Genomic DNA, 18,544 nt, shown 5'->3' on the forward strand with positions numbered 1-18,544 from the left:
TCATGTCAGCCCTCATCACTTGGTGAAGGTGGTGGCTGCCAGTTCTCACCACTGTAAAGTCACTATTTCCCTTTCCCTATCCTTTTCTTTATAAGGCATGCAACCCTTTTTTATTTGCAATAGAAAAATAAAGAAATGTGACGCTACTTGCAATGGAGTGTCATGGAACAATTCTTGCCTGTTACATTTATATTTAAACAAGGGTTTTCTTGAAGCCCTCTGCCTCAACCAAAAGTAGTAACTGTAATGGTAGGAATTTTCTGCTCTGTGACAGTTGGGTGTGGGCGTGTGGGCTTGGGCGATAAATGTAAGCAGCGTTCTCAGTCCTACCCCTCAGGCAGTGCCCCGCTCCTCTGCCTATATATAGGGCCAGAGCATGGAGTAGCCTGTTCATAATATCTTGGTACAGATTTGAAAGCTTAACACACCTACACACGAATGAGGGACTATCCCATCACTTATTTTCTAATGCAGGTTGTGAGTGCAGATTTAGAAGGGGTGATGGTTGCTTACCCAAGACAAATTAAGCATCTTTGGTCGAGGGCATAGTTAGAGAGAAATATAGCACCCTTTCTATTTCAAGTGCAAAGTGTTCCCAGTGAGACAGTCACTCCATTTCAAGAGCAAGACCTTCTCTACGTCTTTGAAATCAGAAGCTACATAAGGATAGATACGGAAATACAACACCCAGCTCGAGTTCGTTCTCACCAAATCGAAAGATGCTACCTCCCAAGTCCTATTGCAGCCAGTTTCAGCTCCAGATATCACTTAAAGCATTTCTTATTTTCCCAACTGCTTCCAATGACCCTGGGAGTTATGGATTTTCAGGTTTAATGCTTTTGACAGAAAGTACTTCTGTGGTTGGAATCAGCAGAAAGACTCTGAATCATTCAGAGTATCTGGAATGACAAAGTAGTTATTGGAACACTGCAGAAGTTGTTTATTGGGCTTCTGACTCGTAGAGAAGCAAGGAATTTAGCAACAGATTTAGAGCAATAAAGCATGGTAATGTTTATTCACACTTTGTGCTGTCAAAATTAAAATTCGGTTCTTTGACTTGGGTCCTTAACAGAAATCTTGTCATGACATTCCTTCAACGTGGGTTGTGTTCCAGCAGTTCTGCAGAAGGCTGGAATGAGGCGTAGATTTGATGGAAGTCTTTTGAAGAGACTGTGGAGATCAGGAAGGGGCCTTGGGGTGCTGAGTTCAGGACGGCCCAGCTAAGCACCCAGAGGCCTCCTCAAGATCAAAGCTGAAGCTCACCGCCCACGTCCATCTCCACTTGGCTCTATTTCCACCTTTTCTTTTATTCAACACTTTGTGCTGGAAGGCAGACTGCCGTGCAGAACGTCAGAACAAGAGTCTAGCTCTGCTCCTGAGAGGCTTACAGTGTAGAGGGCGTGGAGGCAGGGAGGGGGTGACGTGGGACGGACAGACAAACAACTGGACAATTAATCTGGTGGCTTGAGTTACCCAGGAGATGAAGTGGGGTGGGGAGGGAAGGGCATTCCAGGCAAGGACAGAGAGGGTTAAAAGGCCCAGAGGCAGGCTGGGGGAACTGCAGGCGACCAGCCCCACCACCCTCCATGGAAATAACAACGAGATTTTGCTTCTCTTAAAAAAAGGCATAATGATTAAACTTCATTGAAAAAATAAACATGCCAACAGAGCTAAGAAAGTTTTGGGAAAGGGTAATGGGAAGAGAAAGGAGCCTTAAATATTAAAGGAGATTGGAAAGCTACTTTAAAACACAATGCTCTGGGCGTAAGAAGTGGTAAATGGATAGACGGAACGCAATAGGTAACCAGAAAGAGACTCCAGAACATTTAAATATTTAAGCGTCATAAAGGAATTAATGGCGGAAGATTTGGATTATTCCAATAGTGGTAGAAAAATTGGTTTACATTTGTAAAAGATTGAAATTACAGCTTCACCCAAAATATTAAAATACATTACAGGTGATCAGCATAAAAGGAAGGCAAGAAGCCTTTTAAAAAGCAGAAGAAAACATCAAAATTCAGCACTTTCTAAGTATCATATCAATAGAATAAGTTACAACGAAAAAAATTAGATGTTTCAATACAATAAAAGAAATTCTTATGTGTCTAAAGAAACACTAACAATAAACAGGCAAATGACAACTTAGCAAAAATATTTTAGCACTATGATAAAGGGTTAATAGCCTTACTTTACAAGCAAACTTTACAAAATATCAAGCAAAAAGTGCACCAAAAAAATAGACAAAGGACATGAAGAGAAGTGCAGTCACCCAATAAGTGTAAAAGAATGTTCAATCTTAGCGATAAAGAAAGAATGCAAGTAAAATGAAAAGATAGCATATTTTCACCTGTCAAAGGGCCAAAGATTTGAAAAGAAGGGACTTTGGTAATATATAACATGAGCCTTGAAAAATATGTTCATTACCTTTGACCCCAAATTCCACCTTTAGGAATCTATCTAAAGGCTAGAATTTCAAAGATTACAACCCTGTTTTTAAAAGTGAACTCCTGGGGCTGGCCTGGTGGCGCAGCGGTTAAGTGCACACGTTCTGCTTCTCGTTGGCCCGGAGTTTGCTGGTTCTGATCCAGGGTGCGGACATGGCACTGCTTGGCATGCCATGCTGTGGTAGGCGTCCCACATATAAAGTAGAGGAAGATGGGCATTAGATCAGGGCCAGGCTTCCTCCCAAAAACAGGAGGATTGGCAGTAGTTAGCTCAGGGCTAATCTTCCTCAAAAAAAAAAAGTGAACTCTCCTTCAATAAATGTATGCTAACTTTGACCAAAACCACAAAATTTTAGCAGATGCTCTCTCCTCTTTTTTGTCATTTTACAATACAGTAAGGAGAAAGGGTTTACAGGCAGATTGTAGAGTCACTAACACTGTGATAACAGGCACGTTACTTAAGCTTTCTAATCCTCAGTTTCCTAATCTTTAAAATGGGATTTTGCTATTCAATTAATTCCCTAAAGTATTGGAGGGCACACAATAATTGCTTGATAAATGGTGGAGTCATGATTTCCAGGTCGTCATCATTCTGTTCCAACCCTCCAACACGTATTTGCTGACTTGATTTAAATTAACAGGTAATCCACCTATGTGCTAGGAATCTTGTAGAGAATGGTAATCTGGCAGAAGAGAAGGAAGTGATTTTGGAAAATTTTGGAAAACGAGATCATGGTGCTTACTGAAGAAAAGTAGGTGGGCACCTTGCAGAACAAACCAGTCGGAATTCTCCCGTGGGAGAAGGGAGCAGAGGCTGGTGGGAAATGGACAGAAGCCCTAAATCCCTAGGAGTTAGGCATTGATTAGCCCAGACAAAAATTAAAAAATTAAATTAAATTAAAAAAAGCAAGCAGTTGGCCACACAAGATTTCAGGACACATCTGTCTTGACGGAAGCCACCAAAAAACATTACTCCACTTGAGCTTGAAAAACACTGTCCTGAGGTCCTTCAGTGTGACTGTCAGCCATGCCCATCTTCCTGCACGAGACACTCCCCATCCGTGTCAACATAAATGCCCACTGGTGTCTCGCCTATTGGAGGAGACTCAAAACTGGCGTGGAGACTCGGTTAACAGGACAACTTCTGGGTGGGACGACTTCTAGGTCTCTCCCAGATTCCCACCAAAGAAACAGGAACAGCCAGTCTTTGAGCTGGAGACTAAGGAAGACTGACTACCATGTACCAGGAACACAGAGGAATCTCTGTCATCTACAGCTCAGACCCAACCAGATTAAAGGAAGGGATGATCTGATCTGGGACTGACTCAGTAACACAGACATCAGGCAAACTCACCACCCCCAGAGCCCACAGCCCATAAAACTTCAAAGTCCGACCCATCCTATGTGTGAATTCCTGTGGTTTCTATTCTCACCAGCCATCTGCTTCTGGGCCCCCTACCCCTCATGCTGTCTCTGCTTGGCCCCATATCAGGCTGGTCAGAAACTCAAAGCCTTCAATGCTTTTTCCAAAAAATTCATTCAGACCAGGCACTTAATGAGATTAGTTGTCTTAACTCAGCGGTTCTTCACTGGGGCAATTTTGCCTCCCAGGGAACATCTGGCAGTGTCTGGAGACATTTTCGGTTGTCACAACTGGTGGGGAAGTGCTACTGGCATCTAGTGAGTACAGGCTAGGGATGCTATAGTGCACAGGACAGCGCCCAAGGCAAGGAATTATCCAGCCCCAAATGTCAACGGTGTCGACATTGAGAAACTGCCTTAACTGAAGATGTGAAGATCAGGGCACTGGCGACATCACACAGTGCATGGGGTTTTGCTGTCTCTATGACTTCCCTTTCTCCTTTTCCCCTCTTTCTTTCTCTTTTTCGCTCTCTGTTACTTCTCAGGAACAAAACAAATTCCCCATCCTGTCTCATGGTCTACAGTTAAGCAATCACCCTTTAGTAATAAGAATATACCTTTGGAGTCTCATCCACTCTACCAAGCAGCTTGTCGAATTCTCTCTCTCAAATACAGTGCTCTCCCTGAAAGGAATTCTGGTAACTACGATACCCCCCACCTCCATCTCATTACACACGCATGTAAAGGTACCACTTATCTAGGAAGCGGAAGAGTCTTAGATCCTCACACACGTCCACCAAATTTGAGGGTCAGGGCTGGAGTTGAGCATGTGGGGCAGTGGGGGCAGGCGAGGGAGGGAGAGAAACACTGAGATTCTCCCAGCTCCTAGAATCTTAGGGGAGCAATTCTTTCCAGCTGCAGCACTTGGAGTAGACAGAGGCGCCAGGCAAAGTCGGGGAATCCGGGCTGCCTGCTCGGAGGACAGTTGCATCCGGCAAAGCACGTGTGTTGCTGTAAACATGAACAGGGGTCTCTGGCAGGTAGGAGAAGCCCTCTGCCCAAGGGGCCATGGCGCCGCCTTCCTCCCTTCTTTTCTCGCCAATCCCCACCACACTCTCTGTGGAAGCTGCTGACCTCTGACCTAGCAAGGTGAAACCAGAGTGAATCCTTTCACTTGTGAAAAATTCAATCAGGCTCCATCATTTTGAAAGATTGTATCTCAACTCCCAATAGCTCGTCCATGTCTCTCTGGAAGGCTCGGCTCAGACGGAATGCTTGAGACACAGAGAACCCCACAGTTCTAACGAAGGGAACCCAGCAGAGGAATCAAGCAAATATGCAAAATAAACTATGAAATAAACTCAGTGCAAAAGATGGTCTAATCTGTGTTCCCAGTAAGATCCGAGAGAACGTTGCTTCTGGGGAAACAGTCAAAGCAATCTTGAGGAGGAGACATCTGAGAGCAGGAGGGGCGGTGTGGAGATGGAAAATGTGATTGCCAAATTGCAAACCCCAATGGAGGCATCGGATACCACAGAAACGTAAATCAGTGGAGGGGAAGATAAGATTGGGAAATTCTCCCAGAACCCAGAGGAAGAATAAAAAAGAGATTAAGGGGCAAGTTTAATAACAATAAATATTATTTCAAAACAAGATTGAGGATTAGGAGAAGGTGGCATTGAAGCAAAAAGAGACAGGGAAAAGATGCTCAGAACTGCTATTGTTTAAGAAAAGAGGTGAGGGGGAATGTGGATCTTCCTAGAAAGGGTGAGTTCAGACCTTTAAAGGAAGTACGACATGTCCCAAGAACTGGCAGAAAAAAAGCCTTATTAAAGCAAGATTCGAAAAAGAGAGAGGCTTGCCTGGGCCTTTCTCCCTCTAGCCATCAGCACCTTGGCAGCAATATTCAGAGAGTGTCTGCATAGCCCACACGTTTTCCTCTAACAATAGTTGCAAGAGTTCTCTAATCTGGGGCTTTAGGGAGACAGTAAAAAAGATCTGATAAGAATAACTGGAAACTGCTGTTATTAAATGCGAATTGCAGTTGAATGCAATGAATTGAAGACTAATTTATACTGTGCATATGCATTTCATGTGCATATGTAGCCTGCACTCTGATATCGATGATTATTGTATTAATTTCCTGAGCACAGGGGAGTTGATGAAAACTCTGGGCTTTGCGTGGCTGAGAGAATAGTGCTCATTTTGCTCCAGTCTGGGTTTCTCTTCTGCCTGTGTCCAGGCACGGCTGCTCCTCTTCTGCAGCTCCCATGCTGGTCTGAGCACCAGGGTCATCATTACTAGTCTCAGTTTCTGCCGATGCCTTTATTCTCAGTTCTTTTTAAGTACGGTCTTCTCACCGAGGCCAGCGCTGTGTCTGCCTGCCTGTCCCTGTTGCTTGCCCCGGGTGTGTATTCCGTCCCGTGTCTACCTGCTCTGGGGTACAACATTTAGCTCTTTATAGTGTGCGCATATTATGCCAATGGAGTGCGTTAACTGTGGTATTTGCTGGAGAAAATAAATTTCTAATTGGAATCTGAGATGAAGATGTATGCCTGGGAGGCAGAGACAGGGACTCGGTGATGCTCCCCGTGTAACACCTTTGAAACCTCCTGGCTGCTGGTGCTCTGGGTCTCCCACTGAATTACTCGTGCCTGCTCTCACGCGAGCATGGAAGCCTCGCTCAGTGCTGCACCGGCCCCTGCAGGGAGGTCTCGTCACCAGCTCCCCGAGGATAAGCTCCGGGAGGGTGGAGGGGACCCCCTGCTCAAGAGTTCTGAGGTTAACAAATGCAGACTTAAACAGCTGCCCGGGAGGGAGTACCCAGGAGATTGCAGGACATCTGTGGAGGCTGGAAGACCCACTCGACCCCTGCCCGCTTTTGCAGACCCGAGGAATTCCTGTAGCTTGAAAGTCCTGAGTGGGAAATGAGAAGGACTTGGGAGTTCAGATAATGCTGGCATGTCTTCTGAAGAAAAACCTAGAAGAGACGATTGTGTAGACAGGGTTGAAGAACTCCTTTTCATTTTTATTGTTATGTGCTAGTTAGGTTTTTTTTTTTTAAAAACTAAGTATGTATTTTATTTTTCTATATTTTTAAGCTAGTTAAAACAAAATAAAAAAAAGAGATTTGGCTGACCAGGATCAAAATGGGTGCTAGGCTGAGAGACTAAGAGTCTTGGAGACGAGGTCTCGAAGTCTTGTAGATCCCTGAGTCTACCAGAGCCTGATGGGATTGGCACATTAATCAGGCAGCGGAGGCAGACTGGTGAGGACAGTGGTGTAGGGTAGAGAAAGAGTCCTGGCCTGGAGTCTTGAGGAGCCCTAGTAAGGCTTGTACTGAGGTTTTGATTTTAATGGGTATAGTCTCTTTCCTTACATGATCACGTGTGGCAGATTATCCCAGTAATGGTCCTTAGTGAATTCCCCCTCCCCACCCTTGGTGGTCTCCTCCCACAGTGACTCTCGGTTTGTCTGTAGGACTTGCTTTGGCCAATGGGATATCAACAAATATGACATAAGAAGCTTGAAAAGTGTTTGTGTACCAACGCTTTCAGAACGTTGCCTCCGTGTGAAGAAACCCAGGCTCGCCTGTTAGAGACACGTGACCCAGTTGACAGCCAACACCAACCTCCAGATACGCGTGTGAGGCCGTCTTAGACCACCCAACCCCAGCTGCATGCCGGATAGATGACTTCAGCAGCATGAGTGACTCTAGGCCAGACCAGCAGAAGAGCCACTGGCTAAGCCCAGCTCAAACTGCTGACCCACAGAATCCAGAGCAAATAAAATGGTGGTTGTTTTTAGCCACTCAGTTTCAGGTGGTTTATTACATGGCAACAGGTAACTGACACACTATGTCAAATGTCTCATTACGTTTGCATCTGGCACTTTGCTTTGCACATACTATGTGATCAATAAATGAATCCTCCTGTAGCTTTTATTGAAGGAGGTCCAGAATGAGAAATAGGATGGAATAGTTAGGGCTAGGCATTTAATCTGTCTATGACTCAAGTTTATCTCTAGACTGGAGATCTTCTCTTATATCACCAGGTTTAGGTAAAAATGGATGATATTGACGAGTTCTGTTTTCCCTCTAATTGCATCCCATGGTCAGAAATGTGTTTTCAACCTTCAAACGAGAGAAGTTTACTCAGGTCCCTTCCTGCATTCTGCTCTCCAGTGAGATGGTTTGACGGCTTTGGGGAAAAGCCTGGCTACCAGCTGAATTACCAAAGGATTCATGTCACAGGAGCCTCCAGGCTGCTGGGCTGAGTCCGTTCTTGGGTTCCCACCAGGCACTGCTGGTATGAGGCACTCAGCAAAGCACACTTCTAGATGCTACCAATAAACCTGCACATGTTTTCCCCCTTCCCGTGGAGAGGAAAGGAGGAAAAGCATGCTTAATGTATGAACCTGCCACTGAATTTCATGGGAAAAAAAGAGCTTTGTAATTTTGAAGTTAGCCTTTGGCAGCACTCACACAAGTAGTTTGTCTTTTGGTCCTGTGTTTGCATGTTAGAGCCAATTATTGAAATAATGGGTTAATCATCACATTTATAGTGATTGATAAGTATAATTTTAAAATGAAACAAATAGATCCCTGTTAACTAGAGCCCTTTTTTCATAATGATTTATTTAAAGGATCACATCTTTCTTATCTCTTCTCCAGGGAGAGGCCAGTCTGGCTGCAATTGATTTGCCAGGTTTCTCAAAAACGGGTGCCCTATTTGCACCCAAGAAATGCAGCGTGTTCACAGATCTGTCCAAACCTCCGAGGAAGATTAAGCTTTTCTTCTTTCCTGCAGCCTTGCCCATAGTGGAAGAAGCAGCACTCATTTGGGGTCGTTTATTCAGCAGGTGCTGCTTCTAAAAATCTTTCAACAGCTACTATGACATCAAGGACAAAGCCCCAGGACATGTTTCCCCAGGGTACCACTGAATGGCATCCCAGATGGAGTACCTTCCTTTGGGGCATCCAAGGGCTGCCATCTGGGTGTACCCGCTTGGTTAGCTTGAGACTTTTTGGGCATATCAGACTTTGCCATAATTGGACATCAAAGGCTTGAGCTTACATGAGCTCTGAAGGTTCAATTTAAGACCCCCTTCAACACTGGGTATCTCTGATTGTTATACACAATTTCCAACTATCTATTCAGTAATGAGTGAATCAAAAAACAACTGCTTATTATGAATGGTCTAGTTTGCCAGGTGTGGTAAGCTACCAGAGAATACAGGCATAAAATAAAGTCTCTGGTCAAGCACATGAGTACTGGTCAAGCACTATGTTAGGAAAATAAAGTCAAATCAAGAAAAATAAGAGGAACAAAACCAAAACTGAACGCAAATGGAAACAAAGGAACCATCTGTATTTCAAAGGACTAGCACAACCATGCTGAATAGAGGTGGGGGAGGGCGAGAATTAATCAGGGCAAGTTTTGAATATAGTTCTTTGACTATGTACCCTCAGTCTAGGGGGAAAAAAAAAGAACTGTCAACAAATCTTGAATTCTTTTTGGTAGATTTGTTTTTTGTAGTGACATAGGTGTGGCGATGAGTGTTGTAGAAATGAGCATATGAGTAAATGTGTCAATATTTTGGGAGCCAAAGTCCTCACTGTGAGGAAGAGATGTGCAAAGATGGAATGGAGGAAAGCAAGGAAGCGCCCTGTGAGATGGGTCTGGAATCAGAGGTGTCAGTGAAACTCACGATTTCTACTCTTACCCTCTGTGTTTACATTTCTATTCTTTGATCTCTTGCCTCTGTATCTCTGTCCATCCTGTTCCAGTCACAGAGAATTTCCTTCCCAACACTTTGGCATAGTCAAAGCTCCACGAAGCCTTCTGTCTTCTCTCCCCCTGGATGGGAGCAGTTTCCTCTTCTCTGAACTCCCATGGTTCCATAACTGAAATTCATTAAAAGCACATTATTGTTTATCTTAGAATAAAGTTATTTATGGGTGTCTTACCTTACCTACTATAAATACCTTTTGATGAAGGACCAGTGTCTGATCCTTTGTTTCTCACAGGATGCCAAGAAATTCAATAATGACTTATTCAATGAAAGAAGGAAGAGATGATTTTAACAAGAATAAATGCAACAGTCTGCAAAAATCTGAAAATCTACCTGCACGTATACTAAAGAGAGAAGATGTGCCCTGATAATAAATCATAGTTTTTGTTTTTGTTTTTGTTTTGAGGAAGATTACCCCTGAGCTAATATCTGCTGCCATTCCTCCTCTTTTTGCTGAGGAAAGCTGGCCCTGAGCTATCACCCGTGCCTGTCTTCCTCTACTTGATATGTGAGATGCCTGCCACAGCATGGCTTGACAAGCTGTGCATAGGTCCATACCTGGGATCTGAATCGGCGAACCCCCTGCTGCCAAAGTGGAACGTGCAAACTTAACCGCTGTGCCACCAGGCCAGGCCCTAAATCATAGTTTTCACAAGCTCACTGTGGAGCCACAGTGTGATGTGGGCTTCAGAAAGCTGGTGAGGTTGCAGGACACATTAGTAGAGGTGTAGCTTTTTAGAACAAAGGTGGTGATTGGGCCACTCTATTAGGCCATCAAAAGACTATTTTCTAATTTCCTATTTTCTGATATTGTGTTCAAATCTTTTTGATGACAATTTAAGAGCATTGTGAGCAGCATGCTCAAGACCACGTCATGGGCAGAATGGGATGAATGGGGTTATTTGGACTGGAAGGGAGACCCCTGGGGAAGGGAGAGGGCTAGGAGAAGAGAGGATGCATAAAAATTGTCTTTAAATATCTGACAAGATGCTATATGGAAGAGGAGTTATATTTACTTTGTGTCATCCCGGGGAACAGAAATAGGGTCAATTTTGGTGGAGATGGGTGGGAAGGAAATTTTTGTCTCAGCATAAGGAGGGGCTTTCTGACAAATAGAATTGTCTAACTTGAAATGAGCAGTTTGGGGTCAGGTATTAATTTTCTCCTTCTTCGCAGTGTTCCGAAAGAGTTGGTCAGCAATGCGGTACAGGTATGGTGTCCAATTGGATGACTTTTAGATACTTTTCATCTCTAATTTCCCAAGACTCTGTGATGTTAATTAAGAAGAAAAGATCCAAGGAACACTTAATGAACAAAATGGTATGTGATTGAGTGCTAAACCACAAAGTATAGCCAATGAGTACGAGAGGAGCCAGAAAGGAGGAGTAGAGACCTGGGGCTGGGCTTCATGGAGAAGCGTGGTGGAAAGAGCACAGGGATGGAGGGAGGGCACCTTCTGGCTGAAGGGCCAGCCTAAGCAAAGAGGAAGGTCTGGGCACAGCAGTGAGGCTGAGCTGGGAACTCTCTAGGAACGGGGGGTCAAATTGTGCTTTGAAAGTTTTTCAAAGGAATTAAGGCAAAAAAAAAAAAAAAAAATACCGCCATGCCCTGGATTTGAAGTTTCAGTTCTTATTTCTGTCAATTACTAGCTGAGCGACTACGAGTAAATCACCTTTTCTGGACGTTCACTTCACCACCTTGCAAATAAGGAAACTGGATGAAATGGTTGAGATTCCTTCTGCTCTACAAGGCAATGGCTCTTTGAGATAAATGATTGGCTGCCATTGTAGATTCATGAGCAAAAGAGGAATATGAGAGGAGTATTTGGGGAAGATTAATTTAATATGCAGGGTAGATAGACGTCAGAAGAGACTGAAGGTGGGAAGAACAGCTGAGAGGCAATTCCAGTAACTGTTTCTCAAAATAATATCATTCAACTTTAATATTGTTTACTCAAAGTTTTATGTCAAAGTGTCAGGAAGCACGAAGTTTGGTTGCTTCTGGTTGTTTCCAGGTCAAATTAATTTCCTGACTTCTTGAGTAATTGAAAAGATGCAGTGCTGATAGGATCACTCTGAACATTGCCTCGATGAGCTAAGTCTGATGCATATTTCTTTTTTGTATCCTTTCATGACAACAGTTTCGATGACGCCTCACTTAGCAGCAGAATGTGTTTCTGTTACCATGTCCTGCAAAATATTCGGCACCATCCACAAAAGTATTGGGACAGACAGAAGACTTTTCACACGTCATTTTTTCTCAGCAGCTGGGTGGAGATGGCCGAATCCAAAGCTGGGCGGCCATAAAGTTCAGAACACTGACCTCTTGTTGCTTTCCTTTTCCAGCAGGCGCTTGGTTTTGTGATGAAGTTTCATCCTGAGTTGTGGAAGAGTTATTACAATGACAGTTTGCTTCAGCTCTTAAAATAAAAAGCTTTCCGCAGAGAGCTGAATGCCCGGGGCTGCTAATGGGAGGCGGGGACTCCTCTCTAGGTCACTGGTTTGCAGTTGGCCAGACTGAGAGGAAAGGAAAGTCACAGCCACCTTATGGTGACTGCGGCTGGCAGGGGCCGTGGGCGAGATGGAAGGGAAGGAGAGGCGTCTTTGATCGCCGTAACTGGATGCTTCAGTGAGCTAGAAACACTAATTAGAGAAGCATTAGGTTGTAGGTCAGTGGCTGGAATGTCTTCAGAGAGTGGCTTGACCGTGATGTTGTACGACGGGTCCTGCCCAGTGACTAATCTGGGAGGCGTGAGAAGCTACAGTCTACAAATCTCAGCTCACAGCTGAGTGTGATTGAAGTCCACGAACTGAATAAATGCAAGGTAGCCTGAGTGAGCTGAGGTGAGGGAGAGCCTGGGTGGGCCCCTGGGAACACCTCTCTGTCAATTGACTCTGAATGGGGATCGCCACCCCAGAGTCCCACATCTGCCTCTCTTCCTTTTTTACTTTTATTTCTGCCCCTATCCAATGCCCAAAGAGAAGACAGATTTGGGAGAAGGAGGATTTGGGGAAACAATTCAAGTCTGGGTGGGTTTTGAGGATGGGAAGTCATTCTGATCGTTTCAGTTTCTTACTTGCATCAAATCGCAGACTTAGTGGATGAAATCAATGTGAACTGTGGGTTCACGCACCCTCGATCATTCAGTCACTCTTTTCTCTCTTCCTCTTATTGCCAAAGTGTGGTCTGGGGACCAGTGCTGGTCTATGGGGTGCTTTGTTTCTGTGGTTTTCACAGGATTAGGATTACGATAAAGCATTTAAAAACTTGTGTAACAACTTGGCATTGTTGTGACATCAAGCACATTTTTATCACATTTTACTAATGCAATGGTCTCTAATGGATTGGAAATTTAAAAAATGGTCCTTTACCAGAGATAATTTGAGAAGGACTGCTTGGTGCTCCATCACTTCATCAATGAAATATTTCCTTAGGGCCTGGTCCGGGCCGCTGTCAGCTCTGGGGACACAAATCTCCGAGGAGCTGACAGTCCAGGCTTTGTATTTCCTGCTAATGATTTGAGGGTGATGGTCCAGTCTTTCCCTGTGTCAAGACAGATTGTGGAAGGAAAGGTGCCATATCTTAATCTTCTTTAGTGTCTACTTAACTCTCTGGCACAGTGCTGAGAACAGAGTAGACACACAATATGTACCTGTTGAAGGAAGTTATTGTTTTGCATTAGTGGTAAGAAAAATGAGATAAAAATTTGAGAGCAGTATTTGGCGATAGCAGTTGCCGGTCTTTGCCTTTCTGCCTCTCTGATCTTTCTATACCCGTTCTATACCATATGAACTTCCGGGATCGCAAACACGGACTGGAAACGGCTCTGCTTCTGAACTTGAATAAAAACCCAAATCTAAAAACGACTAGGATCTACAAGGAGTCTTTAAAGGAAGCCAAACTCGTGCTGGACCAATCACGTAGTCTTGTATATCTGTTAATTATCTTTTGGGAGGTGCTTGGAGGCAAGGGTTGTCAAATCAATGTATACCTTTGGTGCCTACAAATGGTACATGAATGATTTCATGGTGCTGCTGGATGGCAGTGGCACCCAAGAGTCTCCGATAGGAATCAAAGCACAGGAGAGCTCGAAGGGCCCTCGGCAATGAGCTGCCTCTCTGGTTCTCTTATTTCATGGCAGAGGAACTGACACGCAGAAAGAGTAAGTGACTTGCCTTTTTGGTAATAAATTATAAGCATTTTCAAGGATTTACAAGGCAAACGTAACTTACTTTGGGCCAAAGTTTGATAATACAAAGTCTCACCACTAAAATGAACTCCATCACAAAGGAAAACCTCAATGATTTGACGTTTATTCAGGTCAGAGGAAGGGCAGACACATAAGTTAGCAGAGCGTGCGTCTAAACCTGAGAGAAAGCTTGCCATGGGAAGTAACAAGCCGAGGGCCGTGATACATGACCCCCAGGGCAGACTGGCAGTTAAAACAAGGTTTAAGATCAACTGGAAAATGGTTTTCTAAGTTCATTTTTATTTAGTGAAATGTAATATAGCATAAAGAGCTCCCATAATCTCCAGGGTGGCCTATGTTGGAATCTTTCTGACAACATTCTAGTACAATTTCTCAACCTCAGCACTGTTGACATTTTGGGATGGATAACTCATTGTTGTGGGGGCCAGTCTTCCTCAGCAAAAAGAGAAGGATTGGCAGCAGATGTTAGCTCAGGGCTAATCTTCCTCAAAAAACACACAAAAAAACAAAAAACCTACCAGTGTGCTGGAAAGATGCACAATATCATTAGTAATTAGGGAAATGCAAGCTAAAGCTAAAATGAGATATTGCCCCGCATCTATAAGAATGGCTGTGTTAAAAAAAAAATCACAGTATCAAGTGTTGACAAGGATGCAGAGAAACTGGAAGTCTTATACACTGCTGGTGGGAATGCAAAATAGTACAGCCACTTTGGAAAAGTTTGGCAGTTTCTTATAACACTAAACATATGCTACTATATGACTCAGCAGTCCCATTCCTAAGTATTTATGCAAGTGAAGTGAAAACTACATTCCCACAAATACCTGTATGTGAATGTTTATAGCAGTTTTATTTGTAATTGCCCAAAAAGTAGGAACAAGTCAAATGTCCTTCAGCTTTTGTATGGATAAACACTCTGGTACATCTATACGATGGAATACTACCCAGCAACAAACAATAATCAACTACCGATAAATGCAACAACAGAGATGAATCTCAAATATGTTAAGTGAAAGAAGCCAGGCTCAAAAGGATGTGTGATTCCATTTATATGACATCCGAGGAAAGGCAAAATTGTAGGGACAGAAAACAGATCTGTAGCTACCAGAAGCTGGAGGTGAGGGAGAAGGGTTTCCTGCTAAGGGCACAGGGAAATGTTCTGGCTGATAGAACTGTTTGATATCTTGACGGTGGTTGTGGTTACACGGCTGTATGCATTTGTCAAAACTTGCAGGGCTGTCTGCTGAAAAGAGTGAGTTTTCATGTATGTAATACATACATACCACTGTATGTATTAATTTTAAATGATGAAAAATATGTGCTAGTGTTATCAGAATTAAGTAAGTTAAAATAAATACAGTTCTCAATCTTTTCCAAGCTGTAAACTCACACTGTTGTTAGAAACTGGGCAGGAGACAAATGGTAAAATTTTGTTTCCATAACAGAGGCCTAGACGTCGTGATTCACTATTCCCCAGAGACACCAAATGGCCTGGACGCTATACAGCACGAGTAGAAAGAAGGCAGTCCTTGCCCTGCAGGTGAAACAAACCTTGGGCATCAAGCTCTGGTCCATTGAGTGGCCTCAGACAGGTTGCGTTCCTTCCTCTTTCCATCTTTGTTCACATGCTTCTCCTTGGAAGAATGAATGTCCTTCTCTCTCTTAATCTCACTCCTGCCATCTCCCAAGTCTCACCTCTTTACTGAGATCATTTTTGGATTCCCCAGGCTCTGCGGTGTCTCTCTTTCCTGAACTCCTGCAGTATTTATTGCCTGCTTCGTTGAGAGGACACCTCTCATAACATTCTCCTGAAATCTATTTATTTTTTCCTTTTATGCCAATATATGTGTGCCCTATAGTCACACACTATTAGGGACACCTCCGGGGCAGGAAGTGCTTCTTACACGTCTGTGTACTGTAAGGGTCCCGCGAAGAACAGGTGTTATGTAAGTGTTTCATGATGATCATGATGATGATGGTATCAAGACACTGGATGCTCTGGTCCTTTTCTGGTTTTGCTTACATTGAGTGTTTAAGAAGGCGAGATTTGGATGGAAGAAGACCGAAAGTGATCTAGAGGGACAGAATGTTGGATAGCCAACATTCCTCTCAACCACCTCAGTGTGAGAAAGTTATGCAGTTGAGAAATCAAGAATTTTAATTGGTAAGATTACTCATCTTGAGATAAGAGAGTGTGCTTCGGGCCCCACTAACCCATCTTTAGGGCTGAGATTACAGTTCCCCAGAGAGAATATTTTAGCCTGTATCCTCCACTGAGCTGCCAAGAATAATGATTTTAGGTGTGAGACTTGAAACTTCTCCCAGAAAGCTGTCTTCAAGGTCCAGAAGACCATCTGGAACTGAAATGAGAGATCCATTGACAGGCGGGAAGGGTTGAGCAAGGCGGAGCACATTGGGGGACAGTTGGCGTTTGGCCTCCTTTGAATCTCTTCCTCTTATTTTTACTGTTTCCAGTTTGCTTTTTAAAGATGAAAATGCAGAGAAAACATTAGTAGAACAAACTTCAATAAGTGAAGCTATAATAAAAGATAACAAACCAAAAAAATTTTCAATGTAGTAAAAAATGAAAGTCCAACACGGGTCAAGAGAAGGCCCTTCTGTTGAATTGGAAAGCCTAGAATATACCAACATGTGACCTAGGCTGTTGAAGCAAATGATCAAAAAGAATTCTTCTTGGGAGAAACTTATAGAGGGCCAGGTAAAAGCTTTAGTCAAGACCTAGCGGAGGGCTTGGTCCAAAGTGTCTCTGGCTATCTTTGTTCTTTGGTTTCAGCCACAGGTGGGCATCTGAGGCTGGAAATACCCAGAGAGGTCACATTCAGGTGCTTTCCCTGGCAAGCAAAGATAAGTAAAACTCCACTGAAACTGTTATCAGCCCTCTCCCTCTCTGTCTGAGCTCCCCTGCTCCAAGCCAGGGTAGATCAAGCCCAGAGGAAACCACTCAGACACAGGAAATCCCTCCACATTTCCGAAGGGGAGTGTGTGTTGTCTTTGCTGACTTCCACTGAAACCCCCTTGGCCCTGATCAGAAGTTAGGGGGCAAAATAAAAAGGGGATCACAGAAGGAATTGCAAAATGTTGCCTAGAAGGACAAGTTTAAAGTTCAATGCCTACAGACATTGATTTTACTTCAGCTCCCTCTGGTATGACTCCACAGAGGTCAAGTTTATCAAAACTCGGGCATCTTCTTCCCTCCAGAGTGGATGACACGCTGAAGATGTTTTCTTGAAGCAAGATGGGGGGGCAAGTCTGTCCTCTGAGTTTGAACTCTCAGAAACTTTGAAAATGATAAAGTGATACGTTGGAATTCAAGCTTGCAGATCCCACATTTACTGGTTACTGATAGATAATGCTGGAAGGATTGTCACTTCAAAGTACATGTTTTGGAAATTATGTAAATATGTATATTTATACAGTGGATTATGAAAACGTTTTAAAAACAAACTTGGGTATTTACATCACAGATCTTCAGACTCCAAAAAACAGTGTTATGCTCTATTATGTCAGCTTGCATTCACCAGCGTGAGGTCTTTTAAAAAACATAGCCTTGCAATGAAATAGTGAGAGAAAACCACACACAAAAAATAGAGTTAATGAGCCCTCCCTCCAGACCACTACTTTGCATAATTTAAAAGATGGAAAAAAGAATAACTTTCACTGTAGGGGAATTACAAGCTGTGACAAGAAATGAGGAAATAAAATTGAAGCAAGCCCTAACATAAGTAAGCTGAAACTCCATAAAAAGGGAAGAACGTAGTATTTACTTTTTTCTACTTTAACGAACTTTGTGGGATGAAGGATGGGATGATTTAATTTTGGGAGGAAAAAAACGTGCTTTCATCTTTAAAGCGCTTTCATTTGAATAAAATAGCTCCATGAAATAAAAACATAAATATCCAGGCTGATTAGGACTCAGTGCATTTTTTTTAAATGTTGTGCTTTTTAATTCGACAGATCAGAGATGCTCACGATACCCTTGGAGGTACAACTGAGGGCTTTTAATGTCTTTCTTTTGTCCATAACAATCATCACTTTATTTATTCATTTATTTATGGTGAGGAAGACTCACCCTGAGCTAACATCTGATGTCAATTTTCCTCTTTTTTTCTCTTGAGTAAGATTAGCCCTGAGCTAACATTTGTACCAATCCTCCTCTGCTTTGTACATGGGATGCCTCCATGGAATGACCAGCCAGTGGAGTACGTCTGGGCTTAGGATCTGAATCCGCAAACCTGGGCCGCCGAAGCAGAGAGGGCGGAACTTTAACCACTCAGCCATGCGGCTGGCCCCACAATCATCACTTTAATCTTTCATTATCTAATAGGAACATTTTCCCAATGGGAATTATCCTTTTTTTCTAAATAGTTCTCTAAACTAGTGGTCACTGAGACTCTCTAAGATGTAGAATGCTAGATCTCAAAACATATTAGCTGGAAAATAGCAAATTGTAGATAAATACCTCCAATATGATGCTTGTAACATGTTAAAAGTAACAAGACAATGTTCTTGATACATTTATGTGTTTATGTAAGGGCCAGGTACAAAACCTTGGGAAAGGATGCTTACTAAATTCATGAAAGAGGTTGCCTCCGGGGAGGGAGAGAGGAGAATGGTACTGGCCAGGAAACAGAGGAGCTGCAACTTCATCTTTATTTTTTTATTTTTAAGAGATCTTGAACTATGGCCAAATATTAATATTAGCCAATTCTCGTAG

The 18,544-nt window shown here is 43.2% G+C and overlaps 1 long non-coding RNA gene across 2 annotated transcripts in view; it reads right to left on the reverse strand.

The window, feature by feature from the left end:
• Positions 1-986: 986 nt before the first annotated feature.
• Positions 987-18,544, reverse strand: part of LOC139080243 (uncharacterized) — a 37,958-nt gene continuing 20,400 nt past the window's right edge. The window contains exons 2-3 of one of the 2 annotated variants that reach the window (XR_011534582.1): positions 9,531-9,711; positions 987-6,786 (exon numbers count right to left, since the gene is read on the reverse strand). This is a non-coding gene — a long non-coding RNA (uncharacterized lncRNA). Of the gene's footprint in view, positions 6,787-9,154; positions 9,712-18,544 lie in introns of those variants that run through there. The other variant, XR_011534577.1, reaches the window with a different exon arrangement.

This window comes from Equus przewalskii, chromosome 1, assembly GCF_037783145.1.
Source record: "Equus przewalskii isolate Varuska chromosome 1, EquPr2, whole genome shotgun sequence".
Taxonomy (NCBI): Eukaryota; Metazoa; Chordata; class Mammalia; order Perissodactyla; family Equidae; genus Equus; species Equus przewalskii.